Here is a 17,582-nt window from a genome sequence, read left to right as displayed (position 1 = left end):
CTACTTGGATGAAGTACAAGCTAAGAGCAAACTACAGCAAGAACTGTTTGCTCAAGCGACAGCCACGAGCAGGCTTCAGCACGGCGTACAGACAGCTGCCTGTGCTACCAGCTCAAACCCGCAGAGGGGCCCAGGAAAACGAGGGTATTTTTGGAAAACCTGAGAACATTGCAGAATTAAGAGAAAAAAAGCAAATAGATTCCTTTTTGAGGCTGTTGCCATAGTAACTCAGCACACAGCAGAAAAGTGCCGTCTCCACGGAGCCATCATCTTTGATTACTAATAGTGAAGGGACACTAGCTCCTGGGGACAGACATGTTGGATGTGGCTGGACCACCACCTGGGATCTGTCCTCCGTGGTGCAGCCCACAGCCACCGTTGAGAACTCAGGGGGCTGTGGAGGAGCCGGGGCTGCAGTTTGTCTTAGAAGATACTGGTTGAGAACATCAAGGAAAAAAAAATGGCCAAGACCAGCCAGATGGCTCCACCTCCTGGCCAAGCCTGGCCTCCTGTAAGTGTCTATGGTCGGTCTTTCTGAAGGCCAGTGAGATTCTGGACAGTCTGTCAAAGTGTCCACCGCTGAGCAGACACAAGACAACGAGGGCTTGAAGGCTTTCTCTTAGGGGATCGGCTGGCAGAGGCTGCTGCAAACCAAACAGATTCCACCTCCGAGAGCTCCAGAGCGCCTCTGGAGTGATTCAGTAGCATCAGTGGAGCCAGATGTATATTCTCTTTCCTTGAACAGAACAGTCTCAGGGCTGCAAGGCGAAGGTGGGAAATCTGATCAACTGTTCACTCCTTCATCAACTACACAGACATTTGGTTGAGCATCTACTATATGCCAAGAACAGGCTGGAAGCCCGATGTATAAATAGAGAAACACTGGCCGGGCGGTGGTGGCGCATGCCTTTAATCCCAGCACTCGGGAGGCAGAGCCAGGTGGATCTCTGTGAGTTCGAGGCCAGCCTGGGCTACCAAGTAAGTTCCAGGAAAGGCGCAAAGCTACACAGAGAAACCCTGTCTCGAAAAACCAAATAAATAAATAAATAAATAAATAAATAAATAAATAAATAAATAAATAAATAAATAAATAGAGAAACACAGACCCCTGTCTTGGAGGACAGGAGTGGGTGATGTAGGAAGGGAAGAAATGAAACAGGATAGAGACAGCCGACACCAGAGAATGGGTACATCCTGGAGTGTGTGGTGGTGGTGGGCTGGGACAAGGATGTATCCAGAGTTCACCTCCCTGCCTCTGCTTGGGAAAGTACTATTGTGCTTGAGCCTGGAACACGCTTTGGATCCTACACTGGGGAGCTGGTGAGTCACAGAAGAACGTCTCCAACATTCCAGTCCCCACCTCCACCCCCACCCCATGCAGCACCGGGCTCCTGGGGGAGGGACTGTCACAGACACCTGGACCAGCAGGAGACACACAGAGGCAGCTGTGCCTTGCTGACCCTACCCGCCTCACTTGTGGTTATTTTTGTATGTCCAACTGGGTCAGAAGCCAGAGGAGAGTCCTCTGTCTCTGGTGGCATTCAGGAAGCGCCATCCAAGCCCTGACTGAGCACAGGGAACAAGTCCTGCTGCCATGAAAATGAAGGTGTGTTGTGGATGGGTCAAATCCTGTTGTCCAGGGGCTACTCCACACAGTGGGCCTCATCAGAATAGAAGGACGCCAAAGGGACCTTCCAGGAAAGCAAACAGAGTTACCTCTCAGAGGATGCCACCAACCTGTCCCCAAGCAGAGAGGTCTTTGTAAGAGGCAACTTCCTAAGCCCATGTTGTCTGCCTGGGGGTCAGGGGAAGCGGGGGTGGGGTCTAGGCACTGAGCACGGCTGGGGAAGAGTATGCAGCCAGGAACAAGGGAGTTGTGACTTGGTCCCACAGCTGCAAATGGATGCTACATCAGGACTTCTCTGTTCGCCACAGTCAAATAGATGGGTTGGCCCCCTCTTGCCCAGGTCCCAGATGTTTGGCAAGCCTCAGATTAAATAATTTGCCTCTCTTGGGATTGAGGTCCTGTTTTTGGTAGACTGACAGCTACTCTTAGGGCAATCTTGCCAGGAAAGATGGCTGTCTTTGACCATGACTTTTCAGCACGCTGTAGGTACTGGATAAGAGCTCACTGCATTATGGCAACATCAAACCTGTATCATGTTGCGCTGAATATTCTCCATGCCGGAGACAAAAAATCATCTTAGAAGCCAAACTGGATTATTCCCGAAGGTATTTAGGGCGTCCAGCGCTACTGGGACACAGAGCACCCCAAAAATTGGTGGTCTTGGCGGACCAGGAGTGAAAATGGCACACTGACCTTCAGCTAAAAATCCCAGGTCTAGTTCTAGCTGCCGAGGCCCAGAGGGACTGTTGTGGACACTGCCCTGGAATTGTGGGTTTGTGCATAATCCTAGCAGCCTTCAGGGAGCCAGGCAGGTTTTTCTACCTAAATGGAACATGCTTCGTCCCCTGCTGAAAAAGTTGGTGAGGGTGATCTGGGTGGAGACGCCTGTGGGCTTGTGAAATGATCCATGCGAGGTAGCTAGCAACAACCACACTAATTAAGCCAATTAAGAGCACAGGAGTCTTTTTGATAATGGCCAAACCAAAAGTAGGCTAATGCCTCCAAAACACCTCTTGGTGCTGAAGCTCAGGGGTACAGCATTTTTTTTTTTTAAAAAAGACAAAAACCACAATTACATCAATGTTCCATCCAGGGAATAACATCAGTGTTAGAGCGTGTGCTGGCCGGGTCTTACGTCAACTTGACACAAGCTAGAGTTATCTGAAAGGAGGGAATCTCAGTTGAGAAGATGCCCCCATAAAATCTGGCTATAAGACATTTTCTTCATTAGTAATTGATGGAGGAGGAGCCAGCCCATTGGGGTGGGGCCATCCCTGGGCTGGTGGTCCTGGGTTCTATAAGAAATCAAGCTGAGCAAGCCAAGAGAAACAAGCCAGTAAACAGCACCCCTCCATGGCCTCTGCATCAGCTCCTGCCTCCAGGATCCTGTCTGGTTTGAGTTCCTGTCCTGACTTCCTTCAATAATGAACAGCAATGTGGAAGTATAAGCCAAATAAACTATTTCCTCCCCAACTTGCTCTTTGGTCAGGGTGTTTTGTCACAGCCATAGAAACCCTAAGACGGAGAGGGTTGGAGTAACCTTGTAACCTCTGTCTTTTTGCAGAGCTTAGGGAGATTTTCCTGATACAACATCTGCAAACTGGTAGGCAGAAATACTGACCAATAAGAGAACACACAGGAGAGAAGGTGCAGGCAGCAATGGGCCGGGCTTGCAAACATGAAAAACTGAGCTCAGTTCCAGAAGCTGTGTGGAAAGCTGGGTGTGGCGGCATATGCCTGCAATCCTAGTGCTTGGGAGGCTGAGGCAGGCAGGTGCCTGGGACTCTCAGGTCAGCCAGACTGGTCCACTTAGCCATCAACAGGCCAGTGAGAAACTCCATATCCCAGCTTCATTTCTGTTAATATGACAAAATAACTTGGCCCAAAGCAATTCAGGGAGTGTGGTAGTTTGAATGTAATTGGCCCTCATAAGCTCATAGGGAGTGGCACTATTAGGAGGTGTGGTTTGGTTGGAGTAGGCATGCGTGGCCATGTTGGAGGAAGTGTGTCACCATGGAGGTGGGCTTTGAGGTCTCATCTATGCTCAAGCCACACCCAGTGTCTCAGTTCACTTTCTGTGCCTGTGGATCAAAGATATAGAAATCTCAGCTCTTTCTCCAGCACCATGTCTGCCTGCACACCGCCATGTCCCACCATGATGATAATGGACCGAACCTCTGAACTGTAAGTCACTCAATTAAATGTTTTCCTTTCTTGCTGTGGTCATGGTTCTCATCACAGGAACAGAAACCCTAACTAAGACAGGGAGTAAAGAGTTTATTTGGCTCACAAGTCCAGGTTACAGTCAAGACAGGAACATCTTGTCCACAGTCAAGAGCAGAGAGAGAATAGATGTATGGATCCTTGCCTGCTCTCAGCTAGTCTTCTCCTCTAGTGTTCAGGACCCCTGCCTAGGGAATAGTGCCGCCCACAAAGGGCTGAGTCTTCTTACATCAGTTAATAATAAAATCCCCCACAGATCTGCCCACAGGCCAACCTAATCTAGATAATTCCACTTTAAGGCTCTTTTTTACTCTTTCAAATTTTAATATATTTTTGATTATTGTGTGTTTTCAACCTTTCACTCCTACCAAATTTTTCTCAGTTACGGAACTCACAACCTATAGCTTAAGCAGCTTTGCTTTAGACATTGGAAGGTGCTGAAAGGCCAGACCAGCAGAGGACCGAGCCTTGAGAATAGGAGGGTCGAACCCGATTAGAGCCTCCTTAGGGTGGTGTGTGTGACTAAGAGAGAAGAGGATGGTTAGAACGATTATTCCCTGGGATACGAAAAAATTTCTGGTCAAGCAGTTATTTCTTCTAAATCTCGAGGTCTTAAAGGCATCATCTGTTCCAGTGGTCACACAGTGACTAATGAGTGCCACTTAAAAGGCAATGCAGTCAGGCTGGAGAGATGGCTCTGTGGTTAAGGCACTTGCCCTGCAAGTGTGAGGACCGGAGTTCAAATCCCCAGAACCCACATACAGTGGGAATGGGGACCCACCTGTAATGCCACCTCAGAAGGTGGATCCTCTGGTCAAGCTGGCTAGTAAGACTAGCCACACTGACGAGCTCTGTCTGAGTTTGATTGAGAACCCCTCCTCGATGAATAAGTCAAGGGCGGGTTTGCAGCCATGCGTGGAGTCCCTAAGCTTGCTAGACCCCTTACAACACTCTGCACACCTCCAGAGAACTTGCAGACGTGAACATGAGCCCCAGCTACCGATTCCAGTGGCTAAGAAAGGCCTTCCGCTTCAAGCCAGGCATCTGGCGTCTCTCCTCAGCATCTCTCCAGTTATGCAGGCAGGGTAAAGTCTCAGGCCCATCTCAGTCCTTGACATATTTGTACTAAGGTTCAAAAATACCTACTGCACCAATGCCTCGGGAAGACCTGCTTGAACAGAGGCCACAGGAAGGAACAGAGGGTCGTAGAATAAGCCAAAGGCTCAGCCCCGCACGGGGCAAAATTTGGCTCCCACAGCCCACACGAATGAGGGTTATCAGGGCGAGACCCAAAGAGGGATGGGTTTTCTGAGAGAATCATGTTCTAAGAAAATTGCTTTATACAAACACGGGGTGATATTTATAAAGCTGGGGATACAGCTCGGCGGTCAACGCAGGGCCCGCATGCTCAGAGGCTTGGGTGCAATCCCAGTGTTCATTCATAAAGCCACGAAAGGAGGCGACACAGAGGGAGATCCAGGGCCACTGCTCAAGCGTCACACCTACCGGCGTCTGTACAGCCCTGTGGGGCTGGTTATTTTTCCTCTTCTAGGTTTTTTAGTTTTTGGGTTTTTTTTTTATGCTAGCGCTAGAGAGCAGAGCCCTGAGCATGCTGGGCAAGCCTGTGCTTTCACACCCACCGTCTCACCTGCTTCTCTCGTCCAGCCCGTGTGCTAGAGACCATTGTTCCTGCCGAACAAAGAAACTGAGGCCCAGCACCTGGACCCAAGTGACACGCGGCAGAGCCTGGGACTTGGACTTGTTTCCCACGGTCGGCACTCTCCAAGGCTCTGGGGGACAGGCTGCCTGCCATGCGTGAGATGAAAAGACTTGCCACCTAGGATGACAGGCAGTGGGAAGGGGAGGAAACTGCTGGCTCCAGACGAGAAGGTCACAGTAAATCAGCCAACTCGCCAGGCGCGTGCGGGTGTCACGCGGCTATATTTAGGCTGCAGCATCCCGAGGCTTCTCGTAACTGACCACAAATCCCCTCACTGCGCCGCGTGGACAAGCACAGAGCGAGCGACTCAGGGACTTCCCGTCAGCCCAGCGGAAGGACCAGCATGGCTGAAGTCGCTGTTTTGAGAGGTAGTGAGTCTCCCATCACTGGAGATGCGGACACGGTGGGCTACTCGTCCTTGATGACGTAAGAACTGATTCTGGACGGGAGGTCTGACCAGCACTCTATGATGATGAAATGGCTTGTTAGAATTCACACCCAGGTTTCTGACTCCGTGTTCAAGGTGCCAGGCCCCTGGGGTTAGAGAGGTACTGATGTTTGCTCACTGACTGGAGGGTCTCACCGAGGGAGGCAGATACGTGTGGAAAGGGAAAACGCTGCATTTGCTCTGTGGGGGTGTGGCTCAAGTCACCTGACACGTCCCCTGTCTGACTCTCATTAGACACCTCACTTCTTTCACACTTCCTCACCATGGCTGTTGGGGACCAATGGGGTGAACTGTGTGGCCCGGCTGGGGGTGTTCCTATAGCTGTGCTCCCTTACACTGGGTGACAGGCTGAAGAGAGGGGAGTCAGCGACATTTCCCTCTCTCTGTGAAGCCACCTATGGCTGTTGGGGTTTGTCTGGGATTGGGGTGTCCTAGGGCTGTGAAGGGAGGTGGCATGTTAAGAGGTGCAGGGGAAGAGGAGCCTGCTTCATGCCGTGTGCAGCCCGACTGGCGGCATCGGCCTCCTGGGACCACCGTGATGTGCCAGGGTCACACTTACCCTCTGCTGCTTTCTTGACAGAATTGGCCAAAGTCAACACTGACTGGATCTCTTTCTACATGTTGCTGGATTACAGGGCTGAGTGGATAGCACTCAACCTTGGCCACATCTCACAGAAGGTAACCAAGTCTCAGGGCATGAAGCCATTAAGGAGTGCCTAGAACAGCACCCAGCCCATACTGGTCAACTGCCAGGCACTTGCGTGATTAATGAGGTAGGTGGGGATGTACCAGCTCAGCAAACAGCTCCAGCCTTTCCCTCTCACTGGTGAAGGGAACACAGGGGAACATTCTCAGGGGTATGGAACTCTGGGGCAGCAGGGCTGTCTTCCCTGAGGCCTCCCAAAGCCCCAGACGGCCTCTGCAGGTGACGGAGCATCCCACTTTAGCTGGTACCATCCTGGGTTCAGAACTGAAATTCTCCAGTCCTGAGTGAGCTGTGATTGTTGGTCACGGTGCACTCTAGTGACCATCCTGACAGACAAGTATGGAGGTTCTGAGGGTCAGCCCTTTCTTCAAATGCATCCCCAGAGCTTGTGTGCTGCATGGCCCCAGGGCAGGCGTCTCCACCCTTCCGGCTCTTTTCTCCTCAAGAAGCTGAGAAGCACCCCAGGTGTACACCACCCGGTGCATCAGAGGTTCTAAAAAAGGTTAAACGGAAAGCCGAATGTGCCAGGACCTAGCACAAGGTGGGTACCCTGCAGGGGACCAGGGGTACTAGGAGGGCGGAGTTTGAGGGACAGAGCGGGACACTTTGTGCTGGTAGGGAGTGCTGGCCTTCTAGGTTCACGGGGATGTGGCCTGCTTCTTAGCACTCTGCTTTTATTGACCTCTGTGCAGACCTTACTTCATCATTAAATATTTACTGGGTCTGGCCCTGGGCTGGGGCACAGCCAGTGTGGTACATATGAAATGAAGGTCTTTGCTGTCACGGAGCATCAAGCCGGGCGGCTCAGACTGAGGACTGGACAGAACTGTGGGGTGCAGGAGGGAGGAGGGCTGTGTGGAAGGACATGGCGTCCCTTCCTTCCAGTTTTGACCCCAGTTCACCCGAGCCTTGACAACTCCCTCGGCCACGGTCCATTCTGCCCACATAGAGTCCGGACCTGAAGAGGATCGGGACAGAATAACACATGTGTCTGAGCCTCGGAAGTCCTTCCAGCACTCTGCAATCGACCAGCTGTTACTCTTCTTTTTTAAAAAGTCATAGCTTAGCTCTTTCCCTGCCTGCATGACTCTGGGTACCATCTTAAAGCCTTTGAGCGTGCGTGCGTGCGTGCGTGCGTGTGTTTTCTCTCTCTCTCTCATATGGGCGTGCTCACTAGCTTGCCCTTTGGGAGTGACTTGTCCTTTGGGGGTGCCATCTCTGTTATCTGTCCCTGCTTCTTCCACCTGAGGCGGGGTTCCTGCCTCCCTATGACATTTTTTATGTCACTTGTGCTCCGAGATGGGGTGATCGACAGCAAAAGGGACGAGGGCTAGCGAAGCTGGTCCTGGCTCCTCATCGCTCTCCCGACTGCCATCTGCATGGCTCACGGCTTGCCATGTTGACTGATTGGCACAGCAGGGCCTGATGAACTTCCCCAGGAGGGAGAAGGAAGGGCAGGAAGTCAGGCAGCCGCTAAAGTGGTGCCGCTGTGGCAGGGCGAACAGCGGAGGGTGGAGGATGAGAGAACACATTAGTCACCTCTCAGGCCTCCCTTGGCACAGAAGCCTGGTCTTAATGCATTTCTAATCAGCTTCCAGAGCTGCGGGTTGAGGCTACAGATGGGGTTTCCTCGTGGGACCTGCAGGGGACAGGCTGAGTGGGAGGCAGCCACGCTCAGTCTGCAGCATCTGCTCCCCTCCTTTGCCCTCTTCTTTCCAAGGGGCTTCCTGTGGTCCTGATGTTGAGACCGAAGCCTAAAGAAACCCAGGTTTAGCCGGGTGTGGTGGTGAATGCTTGTAAACTCCCCATTTGGAATGTGGAGGCAGGAGGATTGCAAGTTCTAGGACAGTTTGGCCCCACTAACATGGAAACCACCCCTCCCAAAGCAGATCCACACCCAGCTCTGTCACTGGGAAGCACCCCTCCTGGCTTCCTGGTATAGCCTCAACATGGGGACCAGGCAACAGCTCCCTCAGCCTCTTCTGGAATGTCTTGTCCCGGGACACATACACAGAAGAACCCAAGCGGCCAGGGCAGGCAATCTGCACAAGGGTTTAGCTCGAGAATCAGACCCTTGCGTCCAGTGTAGTGATCTGAGCTCTTGAGTTGTATTGCCTTAGGAAAGAGAAGTTCATGTCCAAGGTTCTAGAATGGATCCAGTGTACCTTTCTTTACCACAATGGGAGAAAAGAGGGGCAGAAATACAGACGCTAAAAACACAGGCTTAAGAAATTCTGCTTCTAGCCCAGATGGAGTCATTGGGACTGGAATTCACTCACTCAACTGGAAAAAAACAAGATCAGTATATGAAAACAGTTTTCAGGACTTGAATGTCAAGCTTGAGTACGGAGAGAGCATGGTGAACCCTGGAGGCCTGCAGAGGGCGCTCACAGTCCCCACAGACTGTGGCTGGTGAGTCATGGAGATGCATGCGCTGCTGAGACAGAGTCAACCAAAGGGATGGCAGTGAGCAGTGCCTGGTGCCCACACAAAACCACCACTCCTGTTTCTTCCCATCGGCCACTTTGGGGATCTCATAATTCACAGGGCAGCAAGGAGAATGGGTCCACCCCGCTACAGCCGCAATCGTCACCATCAGATAAATATGGCATTTGTAATGCCTAGCCAATCATAAATCCCTGAAGAGTCCAAGCTGCTCCCAAATGAGTGGTCTTCATCCAGAATAACGATGAAGAATATTTAGAGAATACAGAAATACCTATCATGCAATGAAGTGAAAGGCACAGTGCTTAGCCAGGTGTGGTGGCGTTCACCTTTAATCCCAGCACTAGGGGAGGCAGAGGCAGCTGGATGTCAGAGTTCAAGGCCAGTGTGGTCTTTAGAACGAGTTCCAGGACATCCAGGACTACAAAGAAAAACCCTGCCTTAAAAAAGAAAGAGAGAGAGAGAGAGAGAGAGAGAGAGAGAGAGAGAGAGAAGAAGAGGAGGAGGAGGAGGAGGAGGAGGAGGAGGAGGAGGAGGGGAGGGAGAGGGAGAGGGAGAGGGAGAGGGAGAGGGAGAGGGAGAGGGAGAGGGAGAGGGAGAGGGAGAGGGAGAGGGAGAGGGAGAGGGAGAGGGAGAGGGAGAGGGAGAGGGAGAGGGAGAGGGAGAGAAAGTTCATAGTGTTTGACCTCTGACCAAGAATGACCACACAGACAAGGAGGTGCAAGCCAAGCTAGGAGGTGAGGGCATTACCCAGACACATCCCAAAGACTAAGAATTAGTGTGAGAGGACATTTAAAACAAGTCTTACGCCTGTGCTTCACTTGGTTTTTAAGAGGCTTAAGCAAGTACCGAACATGTTAAGAAAATGCAAGTTAATTTTCAAAAGACACAAGTGTTTAGAGACAACACCCACAACCTCCAGAATAGTAATACTCCGGATGGGCTTGCCACCCATGTAAACATGGCGGAAGAAAATGGCGGTGATCCTGACGAGGCGTCCATGACAGCTACTCAAATGAAACATCGAGAAAAAGAACAGAGAACAAGAGCAACGGGCTGTGAGACAGTTTGAGACCACCTAATGCAGGCAGAAAGAGTCTGAAAGGCAAGAAGGAGGAACAGGAAAAAAAAAATCCACAAAGAATTGATGCCAGAAAAGTTTCCAAATGTGATGAAACTATAACCCACATGTGCATTTTTTTCAGACTTATTTTATTTTTGATGATGTGTATATGTATGTGGGCTGGTATATGCACATACATGTGGTATATGCACATATGATTGCAGTACCCACAGAGGCCAGAAGGCAGCATCAGATCTGGAGTTATGGGGAGCTATGAGTGGCCAGATGTGGGTGCTAGGCACCAAACTGGGGTCCCCTGGAAGAGCAACACACACTCTTAACTGCTGAACCACCTCTCCAGCTTCCCGCACACACATCTGGAAATGCCAAACACCAGAAACATGAATAGAACTGCACAAAGGTCAAGCTTCGCCACACTGCTCAAAATCAGAGAGAAGGATAAAATCTTAAAAGCAGCCAGAGGGGAAAGGAGACACCATACTTAGAGGAACAAAACAGAGATAGCAGAGGGTTTTCTCTGGAAACAACAGAAGCGAGAAGCGGAAGCCGTATTTTTAACCGAACCACCAACTTAGACTGTCCAGACCTACAAAAGCTGAAAGGATCCATCCAGCAATTCAGCAGCACTAGACATGTCACAGCCCTTCCAGGCAGAAAGGAAATGATGCCCCAAAGAAAGGAGACTACACAAATGAAAGAGAGACAGGAGTGGTCACTAATGCATGGGGGAGACACACAAGATTCCCCCTTAGTACTTAATAAATGGAAGAGAACCAACATACACACAATAATGTAGTATGGTGTACAACATACACACAATAATGTAGTATGGTGTATAACATACACACAATAATGTAGTATGGTGTATAACATACATACAATAATGTAGTATGGTGTATAACATAAGCATAATAATGTAGTACGGTTTATGACATACACACAATAATGTAGTACGGTTTATGACATACACACACTAATGTAGGATGGTGTATAACATACACACACTAATGTAGTATGGTGTATAACATACACACACTAATGTAGTATGGTTTATGACATACACACACTAATGTAGTATGGTGTATAACATACACACAATAATGTAGTATGGTTTATGACATACACACAATAATGTAGTATGGTGTATAACATGCACACACATCCCAGGGAGACAGAATGGGCAGGGAAGGTGCATCTATGGGTCTCCAACTCTTGTGACAGGAGTTGGAGTTTGGCCCCAAAGCAAGGCAGAGGACATGGAAACTGTTACATAAGCAGCATTTACCTGGAGATGCGCACCCCCATACCTGTTCTCTGGGCTCCGCGAAGTCCTAGGTTTTAAAATTCTATCTAGAAATTTGATCTAGGAAAGTGTCTGCGATGTTGATGCCTTTGTTAACTGTTCATTACATTCCCGAAGAAACGGCACCACAGCCTCCTCTGAGGCCTGAGGAGAACGTCCACGTACTTACTAGGTCTTTCCAGTGAGAATTTGAAGAAGACAGGCCCTCTGGCTAGAACCATCTGAGATAATAGATAATTAGTGCTTTCATGATAATTCTTGCTTTAAGAAAACGTGGGCTGTGGTTGGCACAGAAGTCCTTGTGCCAACAGAGCACCAGGGAATCAGGTATGTTAAACACTCAAGGCCTCTCCTCAAAGGAGGAGTTGACTGGTTCCACCCAGAAGGCTGGAAGTGGATATAGTTAACGACCTGGTGGTGACCGTTTTGCTATCTGTGGAGGCAGACCACACCCAAATCCCCCAGAATGTGTAACCCAGACTCGCCTTCCAAATCCCCCAGAATGTGAAACCCAGATTCTCCTTCCCTTGACCTTCAGCTTTAGCTCGCGGTTACTAGAATCCATCTGCAGGGTAACATCACATGTATTTTTATGGCCTGCTGACTTCTATGCTATCCTAGTCAGAGACCACACTAGATTCTAGGCCTTTTAGCTATAGGGCCCACCCTCAGGTTCACATGTACTCTGCCAAGGAGTTTCTCTGTAGCTGCACCTTAAGATTTATTGGGCCCTTGGAAGTGGAATGATTGTTGCCGGGAAACTTTCCCCCAATGGTGTTTTAAATATGCTGACAATAGGGCCCGGAGCCCAGCTCAACAGCAGAGCGCTTGCTAAGCACACATGTGGTCCTAGGGTTCATCCCCAGCACTGTCAAAAAGGTAGAGTAAATAAACAATTTGTAAAGAAAAATGTGCTGGGCTGGAGAGATGGCACAGAGGTTAAGAGCACAGGCTGTTCTTCCAGAGGTCCTGAGTTGAATTCCCAGGAACCACACGATGGCTCGCAACCATCTGTAATGAGATCTGTTGTCCTCTTCTGGTGTGCAGGGAGAACACTGTATACATAATAAATAAATAACTCTTTTAAAAGATATGCTGACAACGAACCGCCTGGCATCAGACTCCCTCGGGTACGATCCAGGTTGATGAAGTCAATCCAAACCGAGTTTTTATTCTCAGTTCGTTTCTGACACCTGCAGAGACACCCCTCCACCCGCCCCATCAATGGGCTAAATAGCAGATTGCCTGGCTCCCCAGGGGTCTATTTTTTTTTGAGCAGTGCTGTTTCTCTGGACAAGAAATGTCTGCTAATTTCTTACAGATCCGTTGGAATGATCCCATAGGCTCCTTTGTACAATACAAAAGAAGACCTCTGTTTTAAAGAGAAAATAGAGTCATGTGACTCATATGACTAAAGTCTTCTGTGGTTCTCCCTCTTTGTGAAATAAAATAAAATAAAAAGCAAATTTACTGCGAGTCTTCCAAGGCCCTGGAGGTGAGAGAAGGCAAAATGGGCAGGCAGGAAATATGTCAGCAGTGGTTAGACCTTGTCGTGTCTCCCAGAAACAGGCCAGGGTTAGTACCCTGTTCCAGGTGCCATCCCACCTGCCAAGTTCTGAGGGGTGGGCTGAAGGAAGATGAGGGGTAATCTCATCTCCCCAGACACAGAAAGCCTTCTCAGTCTCCTCTGCCATGAGGTCAAGTCATACAAGTTGTTAGGTCTGAAATGGTCAATTATGCACATGTCTCACCTAACATAATCACCACCTAGATCAGAGTAATTATCCTCTCTCCTACGATTGGTGAGACACAGGCTTTGAAAACCCACTGGAGCTCCGGGACGAACCCAGGCCACACTCCTGTCCTCTGTGACTCAATGCAGTCACCAATCTCCAAGGATGCCGTGGTCCATGCCTTCCCACCCTCCTGGATATGCAGATCAACCCACACGGCTAATGGTGGGCTGGTCCACTCCTCTGCATCCAGACTGCCTCAGAGCTTTCTCAACCAGGAGGATGCAGTGTTGCAGACACGGTAGGACATCTGAGGCTAGGTCCTAGGAGCCTGAAGCCTCCACCTGGGACCCCTGAACTCTCACGTTAGGGGAACCAGTGCTCCACAGGGAGTGGGCAGACTGAGGACTCTGTGCTGGGAGGCCCAAGCTGCTAAAAGCAAATCCTGTAAAGGGGAGCATTATATAGAGTGGCCATGTGGGGAGGCGACAGAAATACCTGTGAAGAAGCCATGAGCTGGAGCCTAGATGTTGCACAGAGGCCACTGCAGCAGATACAAACTACTAAGCAGAGTCCTTCTAGAATTTGTCCCACAAAACCAAGCCGTTTAGACAACTCCTGATTTCTTAGCAACCCGAAGAATCAACAGTCACCAAGCAGCCCGTGCTGCGGCTGGTCAGTATGGTGCAGATTTCTAATTAATTGTTAGCATTTAAAAATCTAATCTGGAGGCTGGGGAGATGGTGCAGGAGGTGACGGGTTTGCACAGCAAGCACAAGGACCTGAGTTCGAGACTCAGAACCCACATCAAAAGCCAGGCACAGTGGCAGACACTAGCAGTCCAGTGCTAGGGGAGGGTTAGAGACAAAAGGATCCCTGAGGCTCACTAGACACCAGTCCCCTTAGTGAACTGGTGAACCCTAGGTTCAGTGAAAGACCTTGTATTAAAAGCTAAAGTAGAAAGCAATTGGGGAAAGCAGCCACCATTGACAGCTGGCCCCTCCATATTTACACACACACACACACACACACACACACACACACACACACACACACACGACAGAGAGACAGAGAGAGACAGAGAGACAGAGAGAGACAGACAGACAGAGAGAGAGACACACACACACACACAGAGAGAGAGAGAGAGAGAGAGAGAGAGAGAGAGAGACTGCGTGAATGATGCCCGGTACAGTAAGAAATACAGCATGGGGACCAGTGTCTGTCACACCCGCAGACGAGGCCCCTACTCTTCAGGATACCACAACCCCTCAACCACTCTGTTCCACCCCATGAGGCCACCCAATTGGCCCCAGCTCCCCAGAGCTATCTTTTAATCCTCCGTCACCCGTCCCTCTACTCTACCCCGCTGCCGGGCACATAGCAGTCCCCACTGGACAGGACCCACCGTGTTGAAGACGATGCTGACCATGGCGTGCTGGTTCCTCCGCCCCTCACCCCTGTGTGTGTACGACGGCTACACAGCCTTCCAGTCGAGCTCTATCAAAGGTGCTCCTGGTGGGCTCCCCGGGGTCTGGGGCCACCCCTTGTCTTACCCTCCAGTCCGCTGTGGGCTTGACACACCGAAAACCCCCGCCCAGTGAGCAAAATGAGCAGTGTTGTGTCAACATTTCAAAGCTGAAGAACCTGAGATTAGGAGAGGAGTCTGCCCACCGGACTCGCTAAGGTGGGGGTCTCCAGATCCCATTGTCTATTGGGTTGTGTCCCCTCAAGGATACTGAAGTCCTAACCCCATCAGCTTTCTTAGTTGCAAAGAGAACCTCTGTCTATGTGCAGACGGGATTACGGCAAGGTTCTAGGGTGGCCCTCAGCCCACCAGGCTGGGGCCCATAGGAGGACCCAGCACAAATGGGGAGGTGCCATGTAGTCACCTCTTTCCAGGCCTTCAGTGATCGGGACACCTGTGTGTGGACCTCTGGCTTCAGAGGTGTAGGAGAAGAAATTCCAGTTTGAACTGGCTTTCTGCTCATTTAAGGACTTGCTTAAACCACGGGCATAAAAACCTAAGGTCTTGTATATCTGAGAAAATGGGGGATTCCCTGAGGCTGATTCTAGAAGGGCTCATTGCACTTCCACTTCTGGGGGCTCCACTCCCCTGTTCGTGGAGGAGGTAGCTGTGCCCCCAGGCTATCTGTTTCCTCCCAGTCTGAACAATGGGAAGAATCGAATTACCCATCAGCCCCTGTGACAGGCAGAATCTACAGGAAGGGGGCTCTCAGATTTGGAGCAAGTTCTTGGCTTAAACATTTTAAGCTGTGACATCAGTATTGTGTTTGGTAATTTCCATGGCCCCATGTCTTTTTATGACCTAAGACTGGCCACAGAGCCGAGGATATGCTTCAAGCAAGGGCAGGGAGAAGACGCTGCTGGCTGAGTATGTATTCCAGGCCTCTGCCTTGAAGGACACTGGAAGTACTACTGTGATCGGGGTACTGGGGTGGGACTGGGGGCAAGGGTAATGGAACTTCTAAAGCCCCCAAAAGGACCCTAAGGTCAGGAAAAATTGACTAATACCGGACAGACACTAGTCACTTTAGAGACAGTCCAAGATAGAAGAAGCATGGCTGACATCTACATGCTTGATCCAAAGTGTACGGGAAGGTGTGGTCCTGGTCACAAACCCTACGGGAATGAGCACCAGCTCTGCCCACAGCAGAACCCTTCCTCTAATGCAAAGGTCCCAGCAATATCAGGCCTTCTGCATGACACTGGCTTCCCCTACAGTAGATGTACACCGGTCCCAGGTTGTTTCTCAGGACTCAGTCTCAGAAGTTCCTAAGTGTCACCAACACAACATGTTCTGGGTCTTGAAAGTCACTATGGCGGCCCAGGTTTGACGGTTAGGAACGCAGAATGGGGCTCCCGAGGAGAAAGAATGGGTGGTAGCCATCTTTGAGTGCGAGAATCTGGGCTCAATCCTAGAGACCTGTGACCTTCCCTCTCACCCAGTCCTGGAGTCTTGGTGGCCCTGCCCATCTGGTCATCATTGGCTACAGAGAAATGGATGTCCCACACGTTCACAATCTCCAAAGCTTCCAGGATCCAGGGATTGTAAGGGACTGTGTGGGATATTCCCAAGGTGGCCAGGTGACCCAGGCTGCGGTCCAGGGGCTCTATCTTAAACCTCTGAGGCTGAGCCTCTCCAAACTCTCTCTCGGCCTCCTATGGAACATGAAGGGCGCACCCCTACATTGGGGTAACATGTCCACGCTGCACAGCTGATGGAGTGTCATCTCCACACTTATATTTTGCAGTCCCAAGCTCTTCCAAAGGCTTACATGCTCTGAATCATGTTAAGATACTGAAAGGAATCCTGTTGAGTATTGGCTGCACTTGAAGGCAGGAAGCCCAGGTCTGGAGTAGGATCTGGTCTCATTCCCTTCATCAGTAGACACACTCCTGACTCCGCCCATTCCTCCAGCTTCCATTCCCCAGGGGGAAGAGGGTTTCTTTCCCCAGGCATATATGCCATTTCTGTGCTGAAGAACATGATGGCTCCCAGTGCTCTGATTCAGCTCCGACTTCTCATCTGCCAGTCAACACCTTCCGTACCCTGGTTCTGACCTTCTGCTCTCAGACCCACTGTGTCTCCTGCCCTCTAGCTCTCTGAAGGGCTCTGAATATGTCACAGGCCCCACTACCTCCACACTGCTTTCTCGAGAAGGCTCATTCCCAGGCTTGTTCGGGACCATCTGCCCGTCATCCTAACATGTCCACTGCCTCCTTCTCCAAGTCCTGGTGATGGTGTACACATGTGACATCTTGCATTCGCTCTCTGTTCATCTGAGTGTCTTTTCATGAGTACACATCTCATCTCACCCTCATCCAATCTTGTTGAAGAACTACTGTGTGCTAGTTCCATGCTGGGCCTAGTACTTGATCTATTTCTCTTGCTGGGTCCTGGTCTGACCTGTAAGCACCCAGAGAAAGGATCTAGGTCCCATCCAACTCTGTCTCTCAGCTCTCCTGTCCCATGGACAGGGACCATGACAAGGGTGCTGAAGAAGTAAATGGAGTGCCATCATATCTCTGCAGGTGCTCACTGCCAGACAAGACTGGGGACAGGAAGCAGGGACTGCATGCACACATATGCACGCATGCACGCACGCACGCGCGCGCGCACACAGATACATACAGAGGTGTACAGAGGCTGAGTGTTCACTCCCCACATACTGGTAGGTCCTTCAGATTTTTTTTTAAAAAAGTAGCAATTCTCATCCTATGGAGACAGTGAGACAGATCTATGGTAGGAAGCAATACTGAGCACAACCAAGG

At 50.4% G+C, this 17,582-nt stretch overlaps 1 protein-coding gene and 1 long non-coding RNA gene across 2 annotated transcripts in view; one reads left to right on the top strand and one right to left on the bottom strand.

Moving 5' to 3' along the window:
- Positions 1 to 17,582, bottom strand: part of C14H14orf132 (chromosome 14 C14orf132 homolog) — a 38,603-nt gene that overhangs the window by 18,633 nt on the left and 2,388 nt on the right. The gene's annotated exons all lie outside the window — the stretch shown is intronic.
- On the top strand, positions 4,846 to 7,843 carry LOC143268487 (uncharacterized). Its single transcript, XR_013044485.1, has 3 exons — positions 4,846 to 5,996; positions 6,599 to 6,791; positions 7,610 to 7,843. It is a non-coding gene; the product is annotated as an uncharacterized LOC143268487 (long non-coding RNA).

Source organism: Peromyscus maniculatus, chromosome 14 (genome assembly GCF_049852395.1).
Source record: "Peromyscus maniculatus bairdii isolate BWxNUB_F1_BW_parent chromosome 14, HU_Pman_BW_mat_3.1, whole genome shotgun sequence".
In the NCBI taxonomy this organism is placed as follows: domain Eukaryota; kingdom Metazoa; phylum Chordata; class Mammalia; order Rodentia; family Cricetidae; genus Peromyscus; species Peromyscus maniculatus.
The sequence above is the reverse complement of the archived record's forward strand: the minus strand, read 5'-3'. Positions and strand labels throughout refer to the sequence as shown.